Source organism: Aethalodelphis obliquidens, unplaced genomic scaffold (assembly GCF_003676395.1).
Source record: "Aethalodelphis obliquidens isolate GAN/ISIS:26980383/991018 unplaced genomic scaffold, ASM367639v1 scaffold20, whole genome shotgun sequence".
Lineage (NCBI taxonomy): Eukaryota > Metazoa > Chordata > Mammalia > Artiodactyla > Delphinidae > Aethalodelphis > Aethalodelphis obliquidens.
The window spans coordinates 16,699,359-16,715,715 of NW_020837964.1; the positions used below are offsets into that span (position 1 = coordinate 16,699,359).

General features: G+C 35.4%; 1 pseudogene; it reads left to right on the forward strand.

Annotated features, from left to right (window-relative positions):
• Nucleotides 1-10,828: 10,828 nt before the first annotated feature.
• LOC113627127 (60S ribosomal protein L18a pseudogene) lies at nt 10,829-11,341 on the forward strand (annotated as a pseudogene).
• Nucleotides 11,342-16,357: the final 5,016 nt, after the last annotated feature.

Here is a 16,357-nt window from a genome sequence, read left to right on the forward strand (position 1 = left end):
CCTGGAGCCTTTGGGCACCATCCTGCCAACACAGGTGCTAAGAATAGACCAACACAGGAAAGCAGAGTAAAGAGGCAGAGAGAGTTTTTGAAGTCTTGATGACCCAATTTGAACTCCTGGATCCAACTGTGTCTGAAGCCTATTGTACTTTTCAGGTAGTTGAACCAATATACTCCTTTGTTTTGCTTAAGGGAGTTTAAGTTGTGTTTTCTGTTGCTTGCAAGGAAAAAAAGTCTAATATCCCATTTTATACTACAGTGTTAATATAACATTCTTCAATCACAAAAATTCCATGAAAATCTACTGAGTGTGTCTGTAGAACAGACACACACTTAAACTCTTAGAGAGCCAGTGTGAATCCTTTTCAACTAAAAGGAAATGTGTTTATAGAATTACTCTAGAAGCAACTACATAGGAGTATCTATATTCCTATCTCTGCAGCAGAAGAAAACTTCAGCAATATGTTTTTTAAAAAACAGTTCTTCTGTCCCTCTCCCCATCCTTCATTTTCATTTTTAGTAGGTCACCAGCATGTCATCTTTGTGATACATCATATATGGGACTCCACTGATAAATAGATATAATGTAGAAAAATACTTAAGATTAAATACAATTTTCTAATAGGTATCCAAATTATGTATACATATAAATACACTGTCCCATGTATGAACAAAAAAAGCCTTCCCCCACTAGACCATGTATGCTTTGTCTTTACATAATTGCATGATTTGGCAAAATTTGTTTTTCCATTCTCCTAGGAAACAAGAACGTTACACTTTAGTAATTAGTAGTAAATCTAACTGTAAAAGCAACCTGTATCTGGAGATCTTAACAAGCGGTGAGATCACAATCCATCTGGAGAAAGATGGACTGATAGAGAAATGTAAATCAGTACACAGTGCCATGAAGGCAAATCCTGTGTAGCCCATTCAGAGGAATGTTCAAGGAGATAATGTAAAGAACAGATGGGGAAAGCAGTGGACACAATCTGCACTGATGTTCACAGTAACATTAAATAGATCAAGAGATGACAATAATGACACCACACATTTATTATGAAAAGCCTGTTCTCAAAAAATTCTAAAGCACTTTGCCAACTCTTAGGTCAAATGCTGATGGTCATAAGCAATATTGAAAGGTGTGATTCCTATTTTTCCTATATTCGAGACCTGAGGCACTCAGATTCTGAGAGTTGAGCCATATGGAAGCATGTGTTGTAGAATATTTCTAATGAGACATTAAAAGACAACCACCAGGGGCTTCCCTGGTGGCACAGTGGTTGAGAGTCCGCCTGTGGATGCAGGGGACACGGGTTCGTGCCCCGGTCCGGGAAGATCCCACATGCCGCGGAGCGGCTGGGCCCGTGAGCCATGACCGCTGAGCCTGCGCGTCTGGAGCCTGTGCTCCACAACAACAGTGAGAGGCCCGCGTACCGCAAAAAAAGAAAAAAAAAAAAAAAAAGATATACGATCAAGCTTCCATGAAACGAATGTGAGCTATTGTGTCTATCCTGTGGTTCAGAGTAGAATAGAAATTTAGGTCTCCGGAGCAGGAAATTGTTTACTTGCACACCAATTTTCCAGGACCCATCTTGGAACCACCTTACAGAATGTGAAATGGAAAAGCTGTGTGACAAGATTGAAATGATGAAATCCTGAGATTTCTGCTATATGTGAAGATTGGAAGTAATGCTTACCAGAAAAAGATGGTTCAAAATGTATAAATTATGTCATTAAGATGCACAATAAGATTTTGAAGGGAGGGCTATTACCAAGGAGGGGCATTAAAGGTGATTTGTAGGAACAGCTCAAGTTTGAAATAGTGTGTCGAATTCAATGGGCCCAGATGGTTCACCAAAGCCTAGTTTTTAACAGTTTGCTAATCATCTTAGTTTTACGAAATATTTTACAATACAACCTTATGCATCACTTAGTAAAAATTTAGTTAGTACTTCTACATTTATTAAAACCAGTGGGACCCATGTAATTTAGAAACCACATTACTCTTTGACTACCACCTATTATAATCATTTAGTGACTATTTGATGAAGCTTTGAAACACCTAGGAAACACTTATTACATTCTCACAGTCTAGGCACATAATCTATCATTTAAAGTACAGTGAAAGCTATTATCTATAAATTAGCTAAAGAACACATTTCTAAGGGCAATGAAAACTTGAAGTACCACTGATCCTGGAAAGTGAATTCTCAAATTATTGGAGGATTTCAATATCATTACTAAAAAGCAGTGTGTGAATACTGTTGGAGGAATAACAAAGTTACCATGCCTTTCTATTTTCTGGTAGCTTTTTTTTTTTTTTTTTTAATTTTCTGGTAGCTTTGATTGGGCATTGTCATCCCGGCAGGCCTAGTAGGGCATCACTTCCTTCTTATGCTTATAGAAGACAAATCCAGTGAGTCAGCTATAGCCCATTCAGGATTCATCTCTTAGGTCCAGCTCTACAGTACCTCATGTTTGTAATTCACTTTGTTTTCCTAATCTTGATCCCCCTGGGCTGGTATGTCATTCTCAGTCCCAAGTATATCCATAGTCTACAATCTTCAGCCATGTTTGTCCAGGTGATTCAATTGGCCTTCTGCCTTTGCACAGCCATGTTCCACACTGAGCAATGCCTTGTCTCCAGAATGCCTATTTCAGTCCCAGACTCCATGAATCGTTCTCCATAGCCCCTTTCGCTGAAGCCTAGACCTGTCCCCTGAACTCTTAGCACTGACTCTTGTTCTATATCAAAGGAGGGCCCCTGGAATCAAGATATGAAAAGTGGCCAGGACTACCGTAGGCAAAGAGATCAGCATGAAGGATGCTCAGACATAGGAGGGACTCAAAATGCTCAAGGAACTGCTGGGAGATCACACAGCCCATTCAGCAAGGCAACTTTAAAAAAAATAAAAAATCGCAAAAGCCTGCACCACCTATACACATAGATCTAAAAGTAATATTTTGATGTTTGAAATCCCCAAGAATCCAGTATTATATTACGTTATGCACTTTCTAAACCAAGAACATAACTTCATGTATTTTTGTAAAAGTTTTTTTAAAGAATCTTAACCATAAAAATTTAAGCAAAGTGGGTTTGGTGGTGGCTTGGGGGTTGGTGGTGGTGGTGGTTATTTCGGAGGTTTTTTTGGGGTTTTGGTTTTGCAGTGGTTGTTTTTGTTTTGTTGATTAGGAAGATCCATTTCCATTTTCTGAGCATTCTGGTTAATTGTGATTTAAGAGCATGTAAATGCTGTGGTCATCTATTGCTGAATAATAAACCACTCAAAACTTAATTGTATAAAACAACCACCAGGGAATCTCCAATATAAAGAAGAACATACAACCAAGAATCACTAAACATTTTAGGAAAACCAACACCACAAAAGAGAAGTATCCAATAGAGGAAGAATTAACACATGGAGAAACTGAAACCCTCTTAAATTGATTGCTGGTGGGAGAGCAAAGTTGTGCGGGTACTCTGTAAAACAGTTTGGCAGTTTCTCAAGACGTTAAACATAAAGGTATCATGTGATCCTGCAATTCCACTCCGAGGTATACCCAAGAGAACTGAAAACATATGTTCACACAAACACTTATACACAAATGTTCATAGCAACATTATCCATAATCACCCCATGTCCATCAACTGATTAATGGATAAACAAAATGTGGTATATCCGTACAATAGAATACTATTCATCAATAAAAAGGGATAATAAAAAGTTCTGATACATGCTACAACATGGATGAGCCTTGATAATATTATGCCAAGTGAAAGAAGCCAGCCACAAAGGCCACATATTCTATGATCCCATTTATGGTCCCCAGTAGTCAAATCTATAGAGACAGAAAGTAGAGTAGAGATTGTGAGAAGCTGTGAGGAGGGTAAAATGAGGAATCACTGACAATGGGTACAGGGTTACCTTTTAAGTAATGAAAAGGTCCTGCAACTAGATAGTGATAATGGTTGCACAGCTTGGTAAATATACTGAAAATTACTAAATTGTACATTTTAAAAGGGTGGATTTTTTGGTATGTGAATTATATCTCAATAAAGCTATTATAAATATATATGTAGTTATAAATAAATATGTCAACAGTAAATATATATAACATATATAAATGATAAAACATTGCATCCATAAAAAAAAGAGTAGGCATCTACGAGAAAAAACAAATTAGAGATACAGTAAACAGAACAATTGTCACTGAGACAAATAGATCAAGAGAATAGAATATAGAGCCACCCAAAATCCACACAAATATAGTCAACTGATCTTTGACCAAAGAGCAAAGGCAATACAATGGAGGAGCAAAGATAATCTCTTCAATGAATGGTGCTGGAACAAGTGGACATCCACATGCAAAAAAATGAATTAGACACAGACCTTATATCCGCCACAGAAACTAACTCCAAATGGATCATAGACCTAAAAGTAAAATGCAAAATTATAAAACTACTAGAAGATAAAGTAGGAGAAAACCTAGATGACTTTAAGTATGGCAATGACTTTTCAGATAGAACAAAGATAAGATCCATGAAAAAACTAATTAATAAGCTGGACTTCATTAAAGTTAAAAACTTCTGCTCTGCCAAAGACAATATCAATAAAATGAGAAAACAAGCCACAGACTGGGAGAAAATACTTGGAAAAGAGACACTGAAAAAGAACTGTTATTCAAAATATAAAAACTCTTAAAAGTTAACAAGAAGAAAACCACCCAGTTTAAAAATAGACAGAAAACCTTAACAGACACCTCACCAAAGAAAAAATACAGATGGAAAATAAGCATATGAAAAGATATTCCACATTGTACATCATCAGGGAAATGCAAATTAAAACAACAAGATACCACTACATGCCTCTTAGTATGGCCAAAATCCAGAACACTGACAACACCAAATGTTAACAAGGATGTGGAGTAACAAGAATTCTCATTCATTGCTGATGGGAATGCAAAATGGTACAGCCACTTTGTAAGATAATTTGGCTGTTTCTTACGAAACTAAGCATATTGTCACCATATAATCCAGCAATCGCACTCCTTGTTATTTACCCAAAGGAGCTGAAAACAAGTCCACAGAAAAACCTGCTCACAGATGTTCAGAGCAGCTTTATTCATAACTGCCAAAACTAGGAAGCAAGCAAGATGACCTTCAGTAGGTTAACAGATAAACTGTGGTATATCCAGACAAAGAAATATTCAGTGCTAGAAAGAAATGAGCTATGAAGCCACAAAAAGACGGGGGGAAATCTTAAATTCATGGTACTAAATAAAAGAAGCCAATCTGAAAAGGAAATATACTCTATGATTCCAATTATATGACTGACATTCTAGAAAAGACAAAACTATGGTGATAACAAGATTAGTGGTTGCCAGAGGTAAAGAGTGAGGGGGTGGGTAGGTGGAACACAGAGGATTTTTAGGGCAGTGAAAATATAGTATGATACTATAATGATGGACACATGTCATTTTACATTTGCCCAGTCCCACAGAATGTACAACACCAAGAATGAACCCTAAGGTAAACTATTAACTTTGAATGATTATGATATGTCAATGCAGGTTCATCAGTTGTAACAAAGGTACCATTCTGGTGAGTGATGTTGATAATGGAGAGGTTATGCATGGGGCTGGGGGCTGGGGGCAGAGTGCTGGGGCAGTGGCAGGGTGGGGGTCGGGGGGCAGTAGGGGATATATGAGGAACCTCTATACCCGTCTCTCAATTTTGCTATGAACCTAAAACTGCTCTTTTAAAAAATAAAGTCTTTTTAAAAATCATTGAAATTAAAACCTCAATACATGATCTAAAAAGAAAAGCAGACAAAGCTGTAAACTAAAATAGTCAACGGGAAAATATAACCGAAGAGTTGTCTCAAAACACAGCACAAAAGCTATATAAGTTCAGGAAGGAAAAAAAAAGAGATTTGAAGGATAGATTCAGAAATTCTAAATCACTGTGCTGTACACCTGAAACTAACATGATATTATAAATCAACTATACTGCAATAACATTTAAAAAAATTAAACTAAATTTTAAAAATTCTACATTTGCTAATAGGAGTAAAAGAAGAACAGAGAGGAATGGGTGAGGGTGATAATCAATACACACACACATAATTGTGGGAAATTTTCGGAATGTCAAAGATAAGAAAGAAATCCTAAAAGACTCCAGAAAAGTTCTCCTTCCATTATGAGCACTGACTATATGTGTGCCACAAAAGATCCCTTGATTTGAGAGCAGCTCTAGGGGTTCCACTTCATCTGTCCTTAGACAGACTGTTCCAGAGAAGACTAATCAAGAATCAATATAGCTGGGTACCCAGGACCATTTGGGTTAAGAACCCCATCTTCCTCTAATCTAGTTCTATGCAGGCTCTCCACATAAAAAACATGCAGAGTGCCTACCATATGCCAGACGCTGGCCGAGACTTGAACCTAAAAGTCTACTGAAGGTATAATTATTTTTCAAAATAACGATACTTTCAAACATGCAAGGATTCTATTTACCATACACAAACTCACTCTAACAAGAATTTCTCAAAAATGTACTCCAGAAAAAAAAAATATCAGAGAGAGACTGGATATAAAAAGCAAGGGTGAACAAAAGAACCAGCAAAACTAATTAAATTTAAATAAACGTTGATTTCAAACAAACAAAAAATGTTAACAGTTTGGAACTCAAGACTTGAGAAGCGTTGGAGAAAGTGGAAAGTGACAAAAGCAAAACTACATCAAGGTTTTCACATTATTTAGAGACAGGGTAGGGATAGCCCATACAATGGCAGAAAGATATACAATCACTATCTATGTTAAAATTTTAAGTGTAATGACTAGAAAAAAAGAAGTGGAACATATAACTTACAAACCACAAGCGGAGTGAAAAAAATGGAATAGAATAATCTGATCAACCAAAGATAGGCAGAAAGAGGGAGAAACAAATAAGGCACTGTATCGTAGAAAAACAAATAGAAAACATAAATAAGTCCAAAACACTGGTAATTATAATCTGGGTGAAGGATCGCTGTCTATTAAGAAAAGAAACAAATACTCCAGTAGAAAACCCACAGACTATATTTAAAAGATGTATCTAAAATAAGACAATACAGAAAGAGTGAAGATAAAAGTATAAGATACACTAAGCAATTCTCAGTATTAGAAAAAAAGAAACCATTTTAGACAAATGCACTAAAAGGACAAAAAGAGGTATTTGCCAAGAAAATGTAACACATGAACTTTTGGGCATATCTAACAACACAGCTTTCAGGAACCAGCATATAAAATAGATGAACAAAAAGTAAGAACACTGAGTATTTGAATAATATAATTAATGAGTTTGACCTAATAGGTATAAAGTAGAACATTGAACACAACAAAGAACATTCTCCTCAGTCAGGGACACTCACAAAAGAAAACTGACCACATATTAGGTCATGAAGAAAAATCTCATTGACTCCTGTAAAGCAGAAATCATACAAAGCTATACTGAATGATCACAATGAAATAAACTTAGATCATCATCAAGAAGATAGCCCAAAAAATCTACATGGACACAGAAACTTTCCCCTAGACAATAACTCATGTTTAAGAGAAAAATCAATATATAACTCAAAAACTACTTAGAAATGAACGACAATGAGACAATTGTTAAACGCATAGGATTTAGGTAAACAGCACTCAGAGGAAAATTTAGGGGCGTTCCATGACCCTGCTCTCCTACTTCTCGTCGTCTTCCCCCAGAAAACATTTCCACCATGCACAGAGGTATGCACAAAGGTTTTTATTGCATCGTTGTTTGTCGCAGTTAACACTCCCTTAAAGATGGATACTTAGGTTCTTTCCAGATCTTCCTAGCTCCACGTTATAGAATACTATTCAATACTTCAACAGAATATAGTTATACGTATTGAAATGGAAAATTTTCCAAGATATAATGTTTAGTAAAATTTTTAAAGCAGAAAAATTAAAATATTGTAACACAATTCATGTTAGAATAATTTAACAAAAATTAAAACTAATGTATTTCTACAGGTACAGGTCTATTTTACAGAGAAAAATGTCAGGAAGAATAGCTGAGGACTAGTGTGTTAGTTTTAGGTAAGAGAGAAGGATGGGAAGAATAAACAAACAGTAATGTTTGAATTTTTTTGAACAGGAAAGTATTTACATAAAATCTGTGTAATAGAAAAAGAAAAGTTAGCTATGTGAATTATCATAAAATAATCATAAAATTCTTCTGTTACAGACAAATTTTGCTGGAACCATTCATTCAGCTTACATACTAATTTTTGCTCAAGCAAATTTTGCCCAGAGAAGTTCTTATTAATAAAGCTAGCTTCTTTTCATTTACAACTTCAGGGGAAAGGAAAACATCAGAAAGTTTTCATTAATGGGTTTAGTTAATTACATCATTTCACATTCTAAATTATCAGACTAGAAAAGCAGCTAAGATAGAAGGGGCAGAAGACATAAATAAAGCCCAATTTTACAAACCCTATTTATTGCTTAAGAATTGTGATGATATTGTCTGCAAAATAAATCTTCAAAGCACTCAGTTTCATCAGTGTCAACACATTTTAAACACCTGTACCTTAGACTCAGCCTTAAACACAGGGTATCTTTTAAGAGAAAAATTCATCAATATCATTAACTGCACAAGACAGGAACCAAAATGTAAACTACAAACATAAGAATGAAATAAAATGTTACATGAAGAAAGTGCAAGAAAAAAACTGCAACCCATTTCTCTAGCTCTACAATAAAATATTAAAATAATTCAGATACACTGGTTGTTAAATGGGGAGGGAGGAGGATGAATAAAAAAGTTATTCTAATTTAAACAAAATTAATAAAGAAATGTCTGCATAGCTTCTTTTCCTGTTTCTACTTCTAATCATTTATCATGCAAATGAAAGCAGTAATGGAAAATGTAAAGAAAACAAATTCTGCAATATAGTGAAACCCGTACCCAGCAAGAGATAAGACTGAATATCAGAAGGAAAGGGTCTGAAAATTAGCTGTCTGTACAATAACTGGGAGGGAAAACTGTTTTATTTAGCCTGGAGGGATTTTTTTGTAGCAAACTGACTAAATTAAAATCCAGTCTATTAAATCCAGTATCATACTAGAAAATGCCTTTTCCTTGCACTTTTAGATAAATTTTCATTGATCTCATTTTATGCATGATTACATTTTTAATGAGTTGTGCAATATTTCCAGGCTAATTTTAAATCCCCTCTCTCCCCCTCCCCTCCCCCACCCCACTTACGGCTTGCTGGATTAACATTTCTGATAAATTGTTGGACCAGAAAGAAGGAGCATTACCAAGATGAAATAAACTACCTCCATTTTTTTGCAGCTCTAAAGCGATAATAGAATACAAATGCCCACTGTCTAATTATGTCACATCTTCCAATTCATTTCACAAAAACAATTATTTTATTTTTATATAATAGGCATGTTACCTTGTATTCATTATAAATGACCCTGAACAGTATATAGTCTATCAGAATAAAAAATTCGCCCCAACACTGATCAAGTAAACTTAGTGTATGACCAACTAAAAAGGAATGACCAAAAGAAGCAACTTCATAAACTAAAGAAAATGGAGACAATTAGAAAATCTATACACTAAGAAATAGTTTTTCTACATACTGACATTGTTTAAAATTAACTTTAAAATACAAAATAATACTGTTCATAACGCTTTAAAAGATCCATTCTCATATGAGACAGGAGGCTGAGAAAGCATGAAAACCTTAGGAAAGTAAGATAATTTTTCTCCACTAGCATCTTCAGGTCTATATGCCAAGAATAAAGATAATTTGATGGGAGTTGCTTGAATTCCAGCCTCTATTCAAGAAAGAAAGTCAGAAACCATTAAAATTGGGACCTATGACCAAGACTATTGTAAGAGTTCTCAACATCTATGCTTCTCCCACTTTAGCTATTTTTATAACTCTCTGTCTGATTCCTTGTGATGACTGAGAGTAAAATTCCATAAACAGATGAATACTTCTAATTCAAAGACTGATAACAAGAATAAACAAAATTAATTTCATTTCTATAGTGCTTACAATACCTAAAAAACAGACCTTGAAAGATTGAAAATAGAATACAGGAAAAGATTGGCCAAGCTAATACTAACCAGAAGAAAACAGTAATTTTAGTGATTTTTTGTAATTTTAGTATCAAAGTACAAATTAAAGCCAAAAGCTTTAAAAGGAAAATTCCACAGATTATATATATATATATATATATACACACACACACATATGTGTGTATATAGATATACATGCATGTGTATGTATACACACAAACATACATACTTGGACATACATATGTGCATATGCATGCACAAAGTATTAACTTGTATGCTCCTAACACAAAATAGCTTCAAACTATAAAAGTCAAAAACTGACAATAATCAGGGGAAAGATTGAACACGTTAAATGGAGACCTGGAAGGTGTTAAAAGAGACACGTATTGAACTTCTAGAGATGAAAACTATAATGCATGAGATGCAAATATGGTGTATGGTATTAACAGGAGATTAGACAAAGTGGAAGCAAAGATTAATAAACTACAAGGCATAGCAACAAACCATCCAAAATGAAACAGAGAGGACCAAGAAAAAAAAACCCACAAGGAAAAAATGAACAAAGCAGCAGTGAACCATGAGACAACCTCAAATGATCAAATATAACTGTCATTCCTTAAAGGATGGGGAGCAAAAAATATTTGAAAAAATAATGGCTAAAATTTTTCCAAATTTGAAAAAACTATAAGCCCTTTTGTGGGTGGTGGCCAGCCTGGAGAGTGTCATGAAGGCTTCATGCACACTACAAGAGCATGAGGTGGTGGGGGGGGGGCCGCCCACCCACTCCCAAATGCCACTCACCACCCCTCTACCACATAAAAATCTTTGTACCTAATCATGCTGTACTGATACTTTGTGTCTCAGCTGAAGAAGATGAAGTCTTCAGGGGAAATAATCTACTGTGGGCAGGTGTTCAAGAAATCCTCCTGCAGGTGAAGAACTTCAGCATCTGGTTGCATCACAACTCTGACAGAGCGCCCACGTGTACCAGGTGTACCGGGACCTGACCATCACAGGCACTGCCACTGAATGCTATCATGACACAGGTGCCCAGCACAGCACCTGGGCCCACTCAATCCAGATCATGATGGTGAAGCATATCACAGCCAGCAGGTGCCACCTGCCAATAGTCAAGCAGTTCCACAACTCCAAGATCAAGTTTCTGCCGCTCCACTGAGTCCTACATCACCAGCTTCAATCATGCTTCACCATCAAGAGGCCCAACACCTTCTTTTAGATACAGGGCCCTCCCCATCCCTAGGTCGGTCAAAATAAACTCCTTGTGGGGAAAATCCCAAGAAGCTGAGTGAACCCCAACCATAATTATGAAAAATGAAGAAAACTAAAACACATCATAAGCAAATTGCTTAAAATTGGGGATAAAGAGGAAAATGTGAAAAGTAGTCAGGGGGGCAGAAAAAGAGACACATTATGTACAAAGGATGAGAAACAACAGGTTTCTCATCAGAAGCAAGGTAAGCTAGAAAACAGTGCAACATCTTTGAAGTACTGACTAGGTAGTGGGGGACAGGGAGGGGGAGGCAAGGGGGAGACAGTGAAAATAGATAGAAAAATGAAGGTGAAACAAAGACCTTATCCAAACATAAAAAACTGAAAGAAATAATCACCAACAGACCTGCACTATAAGAAATAGTAAAGTAAGTGCCTCAAACAGAATGAAAATTATACCAGATGAAAAGCTGGAGGTACACAAAGAAGGAAGAGCACTGGAAATAGAATCTAGAAATGTAAATATAAAGACTTTTTTAAAAAAAACTTTAATTTATCTCTTTAAAAGATAACTAACTGTTTAAAGCAAAAATAATAACAAGGTATTGCAGGGATTTCAACATACATAAAAATGAAATGTATGACAATAGTTTAAAGGCCAGGAGAGAAAAGAGAAATGAAAGTATACTATTGCCAGTCTCTTATACAGTAAGTGTACAATAGCAAAGATTGACTATGATATGTCAAAGATGTATAATATAAACACCAAAGCAACCAGTAAAATAAGTTATAATTAATAAGACAAAGAAGACAATATGGAATCATAAAAATATTAATCTGAAAGACTGAGAAAGAAAAGGAGTATAAAGGGAACATAGAACAGAAGGGACATACAGAAAACAAAAGCAAGATGGTCAGTTCAATACAATTATACCAATAACCATATTAAATGTAAATGGTCTTTAAAACACAACTAAAAAGCAGAGATAATTAGATTAGGAGAAAAAAGGGATAGCACCAAACTCTATGCTGCTGCAAATTAAGAAAAACAAGTAAAAAGTAAAAAGAATGAAAAAGATATTCTGTACTAACATAAATTTAAAGAAAGTAGGAGTGGCTATATTAATATCAGACAAAATAATTTCATCATCCAGTATTTTAGGTCTAAGATACAGTACCAATTTCAATCTTGAATTAAAATCTTCACCCAGGCAGTGAAACAAGAACATGCTGTCATCATTACTGCCCAACTCTTTTACTCATGCTATAACAGTTGGAAGTCAAACTTTTAATGGCCTTTTTATGATCTTTTCTACTTCTACATCATGGTACTCTCTGAAAAATAACTAAATTATTGTAAGAGAATTACAATATTTAAACATCCAAATCTGACCAGTTTCTGCATATATTTGTCATTTTTATCACAGAAACAGGTTTCAGGGAATTAAAGAATTATAATAAAAATCCAAAGCCTGCAACTGAGCAATTTAACTATTTTTAATGATGGTGAACAGTAAATACATGATCAGAAACATAAAATATTAACATCAAAGTGAAATACAGAAAGGCTGAGAAAGTACTAATGGCCTAAAGGAATGTAGTAGAGAATTTAAAAGACTATAAAGCTCACAAGAGAACATGACAAGAATCTAGCACTCAAAACAGTAAAAGCCAAACTTACATTTGTTTAACCTACTGAAAAATTCTCTGTATTCTGGACAGCCACAGTCTAAGACTTCAGCAATGAAAATATAATTAAGATATGCTAATATTGGACAAGAAAATAGTTAAGACCTGGGGATGTGGAAGTGTCTTCCATACTGCTCAGGTGGGTAGTACATGAACATGGGAAGGATTCTAGGGGTGGTTTGAAGAACTGCAGAAGCCCCAGAAAATGTTTTTGCTTTTAAAGAAGGCATAAATCAGAAAGGTGGGAAGTTTCCATTAACGGAAACACTTCATAGACCTTTGCCCTGCTCTGCATGCAGAGAACAGAAATATCTATTTCAGGGAAATTCTGTGAGCAGAATTCAGGGAAATCAACAAGTTTGGTGCAGCTGGCTTTGACAGAAGTTTCAAATAGAAGTTTCAAAATGGACCTAAAAAAACTATCATGTTTCATTGCAAAAGCACCAGCTTTGAAGCTGGAACCCTCCAGTTTTCAAACCTGGCTCTACAAGTTTATAAATTGTGAGAATTTGGTCAAGCCTCTTGCTTGCTCAACATCTCAGTTTTTTTAATCAATAAAATTGAATAATATCTTCCTCACAGGGTTGTTAATAAGGACTTGCTCATATACATAAAGAACAGAAGTCACGGCTGAGCACTTAGTAAGGCCTAACTAAACAATACCAATTATTAAAAAAAATCAGGTCCAATCTCACCACTTTTATTCAACATAGTTTTGCAAGTCCTAGCCATGGCAATCAGAGAAGAAAAAGAAATAAAAGGAATCCAAATTGAAAAAGAAGTGAAACTGTCACTGTTTGCAGATGACATGATACTATACATAGAAAATTCTAAAGATGCTACCAGGAAATTACTAGAGCTAATCAATGAATTTGGTAAAGTTGCAAGATACAAAATACACAGAAATCTCTTGCATTCCTATACACTAACAACGAAAGATTAGAGAAATTAAGGAAAACAATCCCATTTACTATTACATCAAGATGAATAAAATACCTAGGAATAAACCTAGCTGAGGAGGCAAAAGACCTGTCCTCAGAAAACTATCAGATAGTAATGAAAGAAATCAAAGATGAGACAAAGAGATGGAGAGATACACTATGTTCTTGGATTGGAAGAATCACTATTATCAGAATGACTATACTACCCAAAGCAATCTACAGATTCAATGCAATCCCTATCAAATTACCAATGAGATTTTTCACAGAATTAGAACAAAAAATTTTACAATTTGTATGGAAACACAAAAGACCCTGAATAGCCAAAGCAATCTTAAGAAAAATGGAGCTGCAGCAATCAGGCTCCCCAATTTCAGACTATACTACAAAGCTACAGTAATCAAAACAGTATGGTACTGGCACAAAAACAGAGATGTAGACCAATGGAACAGAATAGAAAGTCCAGAGATAAACCCATGCACCTATAGTCAACTAATCTATGACAAAGGAGGCAAGAATATACAGTGGAGAAAAGACAGCCTCTTTAATAAGTGGGGTTGGGAAAACTGGACAGCTCATGTAAAATAATGAAATTAGAACACTCCCTAACACCACACACAAAAATAAACTCAAAATGGATTAAAGACCTAAATCTAAGGCCAGATACTGTAAAACTCTTAGAGGAAACCATAGACAGAACACTCTCTGACATGAATCACAGCAATCTTTTTTGATCCACCTCCTAAAGTAATGAAAATAAGAACAAAAATAAACAAATGGGACCTAATTAAACTTAAAAGCTTTTGCATAGCAAAGGAAACCATAAACAAAACAAATAGACAACCCACAGAATGGGAGAAAATATTTGCAAACAATGCGACCAACAAGGGATTAATCTCCAAAATATACAAACAGCTCATGTGGCTCAATATCAAAAAAAACAACCCAATAAAAAAATGAGAAGATCATTTTTGTACCATTTTGTAAGTTGGTACAGCCACTATGCAGAACAGTATAGAGGTTCCTTAAAAAACTAAACATAGAGCTACCATATGATCCAGCAACCCCACTCCTGGGCATATACCTGGAGAAAATCATATTTCAAAAAGATACATGCACCCCAATGTTCACAGAAGCACTACTTACAATAGTCAAGACATGGAAGCAACCTAAATGTCCATCAACAGAGGAATGGATAAAGATGTGGTACATATATACAATGGAATATTACTCAGCCATAAAAAAAGAACAAAAGAACAAAATAATTCCATTTGCAGCAATGGATGGACCTAGAGATTGTCATACTGAGTGAAGTAAGTCAGACAGAGAAAGACAAATACCATATGATATCACTTATGTGTGTAATCAAAAAAAAATGGTACAAATGAACTTATCTACAAAACAGAAATAGAGTCACAGATGTAGAAAACAATCTATGGTTACCAGGGGGGAAGGGGAGAGGGATAAATTGGAAGATTGGAATTGACATATACACACTACTATACATAAAATAGATAATTAATACGGACCTACTGTATAGCACAGGGAACTCTACACAGTACTTCATAATGACCTATATGGGAAAAGAATCTAAAAAAGAGTTGATATATATGTATATGTATAACTGATTCACTTTGGTACACCTGAAACTAAGAGAACTATCAACTAGACTCCAATAAAAAAAATTTTTTTAATAATAAAATAATTAGAACCATCTTTCCTAAAGGGCCAGAAAATGCTGACCGGAATTGGCAAATGAATGTAAGATTGCTGACATAAAGGGAGCTGAATTTGTATGAGAAAAACTAAATTACAAAATTAAATAGTGCTCATTTAAGTAATGAGGCTGTGTTAGTCTTCGAAAATGGCTGCTATCACTTCTTTCCCTTCCTATAAAAGCAAGTCACTCTTCCCATTGAGAAGTGGAGTCTACTTCCCTTCTGAATTTGGGTTGGCCTTATAACTTGGGTAGAAGTGACACTGTTCTAGATTCAGTCCTAGACTCTAAGCTCTGGGTGACGGCTGATAAGAAGTCTGACTAACCTGAGACTACCATGCTGTAAGAAGACCCTAGCTAGCCACATGAAAAGGACATGTGGAGAAGCAGCAAAGCATAAGGCATTCGAGCGACGTTTCCTTGGAACTTCTAGCCCAGCCAAGATGCCAACTGAATGCAAAGAACTGACAGAGTTGACATCATCTGAGGAAGAAAAAACACCCAGCTAAGCCCACTCACTCAACCCACAGAATCATATAAAAAAATTTTTTTAAGTTTTGGGCAATGGATAAATAAAAGAGTCTAAACCCACCAACCATCAACTGTATTTCTCTGGGGCCTCAGACTGTCAGAAGCAGCTCATCAAATTGTCGTTCCTCCCTTAACAGATTTTTATTGG